Consider the following 7,009-nt stretch of genomic DNA (forward strand, 5'->3'; position numbering starts at 1 on the left):
TGGCACGAAACTCCAGTGAGGAGTTGTGGCACGAGGCCCCAACAAAGGATCATCCGGAGCTCTGCAAGCCTTCTAGTCCCGAGCCTCCCCAGCGTCGCCCTCCTAGTCCCGGAGCCCCAGCGACACCCTCAGCTCCGGAAGCCTCCGGCGTCGCCCCGTCTCTACGTCCGGAGCCACCGGCGAGCCCTCGCAGTCCGGAGCTACCGGCGACGCCTCCAGTCGGACCTCCGGCGTGTCGCGCTCCACCCGGAGCCTCACGGCGACGCCCTCGAGTCCGGAGCTCGACGGAACGCCCCTCGTCCGGAGCCTCGCAGACGCCTCCATGTCCGGAGCTCCAGAGTCATCCCTCCTGCCGGAGCTCCGCGCAGGCCTCCAGTCGGCAGCAGCCAAGTCTCCCCGCTGTCGGCGAACTCCGCCGAGCAGCCAGAGTCTCCATCTGTCGCGGGGCTCGCTTCTATGTGTCATGTTGTATTCTGTGTTTGCGCCTGGTGGTTCCAATCAGAGGCCACCTGTTCAATCGTTGTCTCCTGATCTTGAGAACCATACATTAGGTAGCCCTGTTTCTCCACCTGTGTTTGGGTAGTTGTTTCTGTTTGTGTGTCATCACCACTATTACAGCAACTGTTCGTTTGTCGTTTTGTGTTTGGAAGTGTTCGTATTGTATATAAATATGAAAAAAACCACTCCTTTACCACCCTGCACACCTTGTCCTCTTCTCTCTCTTCCCCGCTGACGTCGTTACAACCCTTTCTAAAGTTTCTGTTTTTATTGATGCCATGGATCATCACTGGAGGCTTCGTGCCATGGATAACCACTGGAGGCTTCTTGCCATGGATCATAACTGGAGGCTTCGTGCCATGGATTATCACTGGAGGCTTCGTGCCATGGATCATCACTGGAATGGAGAGACACACAGGAGGCCTGGCTCTGGGAGAAGGCACAGGACTCACCAGGCTGGGGAGACATGCAGGAGGGTTAGGGCTTAGCACAGGCACATGACTCACCAGGCTGGGGAGACATGCAGGAGGCCTTGTCCTTGGCCGAGGCACCGGATACACTGGACTGTGGAGGCGCACTGGAGGTCTCGAGAAAAAAGCCTGCACAACCCGTCCTGGCTGTATGGTGACTTTGGCCCTGCACATGCGGGGCGCAGGCACAGGACGCACTGGGCTGCGCAGACGTACTGGAGACACATTGTGCAAAGCTGGCGCAGGATAACCCGGGCCGAGGAGACGCACTGGAGACCAGATGCGCTGAGCCGGCATCAGCCCTCCTGGCTCGATGCTCACTCTAGCCCGGCCGATTCGAGGAGCTGCGATGTATCGCACCGGGCTATGCACACGTACTGGAGACAACGTGCGCTCCACCGCATAGCACGGTGCCTGACCAGTACGACGCTCGCCACGGTAAGCACGAGGAGTTGTCTCAGGTCTCCTACCTGAGTCCGCCAATCTCCCCGTGTGCCCTCCCCCCCCAAAAAATTATGGGGCTGCCTCTCGTGCCCGTTACCTCGCGCCAATTACTCGTAGTGTCGCCGATCCGCTCTAGCTGCCTCCAGCTCCTCTTTCGGACGGCGATACTCCCCCGGCTGTGTCCAGGGTCCCTTGCCGTCCAAAATTTCCTCCCATGTCCAGGAGTCCATTTTCCCACACTGCTTGGTCCTTTGKTGGTGGGTGGTTCTGTAACGGCATTCCTCTTCGTCTGAGGAGGAGTAGGAAGGATCGGACTAATGTGCAGCGTGGTAAGTGTTCGTCATTTTATTAAAATGCATTGAACACTTAAATACAAAATAAACAAACAAAGACACAACCGAAATAGTTCCGTCTGGTAACTAATACAAAGACATAAAACAACTACCCACAAATCATAGTGGGAAAACAGGCTACCTAAGTATGGCTCTCAATCAGAGACAACGATAGACAGCTGCCTCTGATTGAGAACCATACCAGGCCAAACACATAGAAATATAAACACACAGAACAAAACATAGAACGCCCACCCCAACTCACGCCCTGACCAAACTAAAATAGAGACATAAAAAAGGAACTAAGGTCAGAACGTGACATTGACATGAACCCGGCTTCCATCCAACCTTTTTTATGCGAATAAAGTGCGTTGGATAAAAAATGGCACAACATCATGGGAAAGCATGCAGTTTATTAGGCTACAGATGAAATAAGTTATGATGGACTTCACAGGGTGGGGAAAGTGCACAGTGATGAGCTTGATGCTCCTTTCAATAAATATTGAGGGTCTTAATCTGGTGACATGATGATTGATGCTTGGCTGCCGTTTGACAAATAAAATGTATCTTACACTTTTGTCCATAATAATCTCATCATGTAGGCTACACCTGCACTGTCTCTGCAAGCTGTTGGCTGGAGAGCACATGCCAATAACATTCACTATATAACGCAACATTTATTTGTGACAAAACCATCAGAAGGCCTGTAAATATTTCTAGAGTTGAAAATGAGATGGACTTTTATCTGCAAAAAGTCAATTTGATGGAAATACAACTATGATGGGAAAATGTGCATACTATTTTTATGCAGATTTTTAAATATTTTCATGAAAATGTATTGCAAATTGAAAGGAAACCTGACTATAGACACCTTATAGACTCTGGCAAATGCGCTAGTACAGTCTCACTTTGATTATGCTGCACATCATGGTTCACCAGCAGCACCAAACATCTGAAGAATAAGTTACAGACCAGCCAAAGGCTTGTAAGAATTGTACTAAAACTTATTTGGAGGTTGAGCATTTTTTGTCTATCTATGTAATGTGTCTGTATCTCTGTAATGTGTCTGTATCTCTGTAATGTGTCTGTATCTATGTAGTGTGTCTGTATCTATGTAGTGTGTCTGTATCTATGTAGTGTGTCTGTATCTATGTAATGTGTCTGTATCTATGTAGTGTGTCTGGATCTCTGTAATGTGTCTGTATCTCTGTAATGTGTCTGTATCTAGATTATTAAATATAAAAGCACTACAACTCTCTCTAAAAGCTTCACTTATACAAAAAAGTTTACTTGAACCAAACGGTTCTCAAGTAGTGTTACTAAGAAAAGCTGACATGTCCTTGTTTAATAAATGCCTTTTTGTCTTTGTGCAGCATTGCCAGGTCTAACTTTCGATGAATTGAAAAATGAAACCTTCCTCAAAAGTATCTGCTCTTAACTCTGTGGAGGTTGTGCATTAGTTTTTCACCTTAAGATGGACCAATTTCAAACTGAGTAGGGTTTGTCCACATTGTTGCCATAGTTGCCATAGTTGCTGAGTTGTGTGTGAATGGAAACCACAGAAAGCATCACTCAGTGAGGTGTGAAAGAAACAACTATTTAAAGTAAAGTGGAGACGACTAACAAAACACACCAGAATAACATATGATTCTAACATTTTAGAAAGTTGTAGATTGATAAAACAGCAACTAAAAGATAAGAATGAGACCATACCTGCTACAGACCAGAGAAAGACCACCAACACACTTCCTGTTTTCTCAAGGCCATTGTTGCATCTCCCACCCTGCAGTCTTAGAAACATAAACAACAACTCACTCTATAGCTGGTGAATAACTCCACCTGATACATTGAAGTAGAAACTGTAAATGGGGGTACAGGGCCTCATTACTGAAAATGAACCAGGCTCATATTGTGTTGTGTTGTATGTGCGTATGGTTGTCTATGTGATACTGTCTGTCTGTAAGTCTATTGCACTATGAGTATGTTAATGTGTTGAGCGTGTGGCATGTCTGTCTACATCTGTCTATTTAACCTGACATGATGTATGATGCAAAAATAAATTCCTAATGGATACAATAAAATCATCATCATCACCATCATTATAAACAACACCACTTATTGAACAGATCTGTAGAACTGTAAACACATATTCTACATTGATTGTTCTGAAGCTGTTTTATTCTCGGAACCCCCAAATATAGACGAATAGATGTTCAATCCTCTACGGTCTTCAAGCTGTATACAGCAGCCTAAAAGACTGACGCATCACACCACACACACACACACATAGTTTGCTAGTGTCTTTTTACCCTGGTTAAATATCGATCATCACTACTGGTAGATCAACACTCCTACCACTGACCACTAGTGAATACTGACCGCTGAGCTAACAACCCAAAAACACATACTCAAAACATAACCAAGAAGTAAAATGATAACATTAACCTCAAGATATATGACTTTATGACTAAAAACAAATAACCAAATAAATATATTTCAAGAAATTTTTCATAGAGTACTTACAGAGTGAAGAAGGGAGAGGTCTGTGTCAGTGAGTCAACTGACTGGTATGAGTGCAACTGCCTAGTAAGTATCATTCTGTGTTTGATACATATTTAATGAGTGCAGAAACACATAGTAGCTGATGCTAGAACGCTTCTTCCTCTTCTTTAAGTACATTAACATCGCATGAGGATCAGGAACAGATGGTCAGAATATAAAGATTAATGTATTAAAATGTGCCCTACATTTCTATAAATGATCAAAATGTCCCACAATTTTCCACTTTTATTTAAATACTAGAGCCATGTTAACAATATGATTGACGTATTCTATTATGGAATGTTTATAATATCTACAGTGTGTGCCTTGTCCCTTCTGCAGTTCTACATTGGATACAGGTCAAAGTTCCCAATTTACATTTGGTCAGCTCCATGATGTCATTCATCTATTCTACCAAACCCATCAATTTACACTCCTCATCCACGCTGCATCAAAGTGGCTACTGAAGTTCCAGTTCTAGACTAGAGCTCCGCGCCTACATGGCATCCTCAACATACTTCAGTGTTCTAGACTAATTCTCCCTACTGACTCATCATCCACATTACTGCACCATCCTAGTAAATAATTGTCCTCATAATGTTGGGCGTAATAACCATAACAAACTGTGACAAATACATCAGATAGAAATGGTGGAAACACAACACTTGGCATAACTTGACTAAGTCACATTAATTCACACAGAACACTGATGTCGTAGTATTACAACATGACCACTATTCACTTATTATGTTACACTGTTCCCCTTGTGTACAGTACTGGTTATGAGCATGAGGTTTAGCAGAGACATCATTGTATCATCATCACCATAACCTGCTGGTATTGACTGCTGCTGTCCAATACCTGTATTTGTTCTAATGGTAGACTGTATCCATATTCATAGTCTAATGTAGCCTGTATATCTATATACAGTTGAAGATCGGAAGTCTTACATACCACCTAGCCAGAATTACCTTTAAGACTGAGTTTTCACTCTATATATTCCTGACAATAATCCTAGAGTAAAAATCCCATGTCTTAGTCATTAGGATCACACTTTATTTTAGAATGTGAAAATTCAGAAATAATAGTAGAGAGAATGATTTATTTCAGCTTCAATTATTCTTCATCAGACTGGGGCAGAAGTTTAACATACACTAAATTAGTATTTGGTAGCATTGCCTTATTAAATTGTTTAACTTGGCAAAGGTCGTCGGGTAGCCTTCCACAAGCTTCCCACAATAAGTTGGGTGAATTTTGGGCCCATTCCTCCTGCAGAGGCTGGTGTAACTAAGTCAGGTTTTAGGCCTCCTGCTCGCACACGCTTTTGCATTCTGCCAACAAATGTTCATTGGTTGAGGTACAGGGCTTTGTGATGTCCCACTCCAGATACCCTTGACTTTGTTTCCTTCACCAATTTTGCCACAAGTGCGAAAAAAAAAAAAATGTATGGCTGTGGGTACGAAGCGATATGTCCATTTGAAAGACCCATTGTGACCAAGCATCTTACTCCTGACTGTCTTGAGAGTGTTTGCTCCTTATATCCACATAATTTTCCGCCTCATGAGCCATCTATTTGTGAAGTGGCACCAGTCCTCCTACATGCAAAAGAAAACCAAACATGATGGCTGCCACCCCGTTGCTTCACGGTTGGGATGGTGATTCTTCGGCTTGCAAGCCTCCCCTTTTCCCTCCAAACATAATGATGGTCATTAGCCAAAACAGTTCTATTTTGTTTCATCAGACCTGCGCAGTCTGCCGAAACCGTGGTCGTGGCTTTTTATGGCGTTTTGGAGCATGTGGCTTTCCTTGCTGAGCGGCCTTTCATTTATGTCTTACCTGTTAATTCCAGCATCTTCACAAGGTCCTTGCTGTTGTTCTGGCGGGTTGATATGCACTTTTCGCACCAAAGTACGTTCATCTCTAGGAGACAGACGCGTCTCCTTCCTGAGCGGTATGACGGCTGCGTGTCCCATGGTGTTATACTTGCATACTATTGTTTGTACAGATGAACGTGGTAACCTTCTGACGTTTGGAAATTGCTCCCAAGGATGAACCAACTTGTGAAGGTCACAATTTTATTTTTTTTACCCCCCCATGACGTCAAGCAAAGAGGCACTGAGTTTGAAGGGTAGGCCTTGAAATACATCCACAGATACACCTCAAATGACTCAAATGATGTCAATTTAGCCTATCACAAGCTTCTAAGCCATGACGTCATTTTCTGGAATTTTATAAGCTTTTAAAGCACAGTCAAACTTATGTATGTAAACCTCTGACCCACTGGAATTGTGATACAGTGAATTATAAGTGAAAAAATATGTCTGTAAACAATTGTTGGAAAAATTACTTGTGTCATGCACAAAGTGGATGTTCTAACCGACTTGCCAAAACTATAGTTGTTAAGAAGAAATTTGTGGAGTGGTTGAAAAACAGCTTTAATGACTCCAACCTAAGTGTATTAAACTTCCGCACTTCTAAGATGGTAAATATGTAGTATTATGTATCTGCTATTCATAAATACACAAACTATATGTGTCATAAGGTGTTCGGTGCTCGACTTAAATATCCTGTTTTGAAGAAAAAGCCCCTTTTGTCTGTAAATAACATAAAATGATCAGAAATACAATGTAGACATTGTTAATGTTGTAAATTACTATTGTAATAATGGAATATCTACAGAGGCGTACAGAGGCCCATTATCAGACAACCATCATTCCTGTGTTT

At 43.3% G+C, this 7,009-nt stretch overlaps 1 long non-coding RNA gene across 1 annotated transcript in view; it reads right to left on the reverse strand.

Moving 5' to 3' along the window:
* Positions 1-3,457: 3,457 nt before the first annotated feature.
* The window catches only part of LOC139026435 (uncharacterized), a 9,487-nt gene continuing 5,935 nt past the window's right edge, over positions 3,458-7,009 (reverse strand). Inside the window, exon 3 of the long non-coding RNA XR_011478207.1 lies at positions 3,458-3,534. This is a non-coding gene — a long non-coding RNA (uncharacterized lncRNA). The remainder of the gene's footprint in view (positions 3,535-7,009) is intronic.

This window comes from Salvelinus sp. IW2-2015, unplaced genomic scaffold (assembly GCF_002910315.2).
Source record: "Salvelinus sp. IW2-2015 unplaced genomic scaffold, ASM291031v2 Un_scaffold4774, whole genome shotgun sequence".
NCBI classification, from domain to species: domain Eukaryota; kingdom Metazoa; phylum Chordata; class Actinopteri; order Salmoniformes; family Salmonidae; genus Salvelinus; species Salvelinus sp. IW2-2015.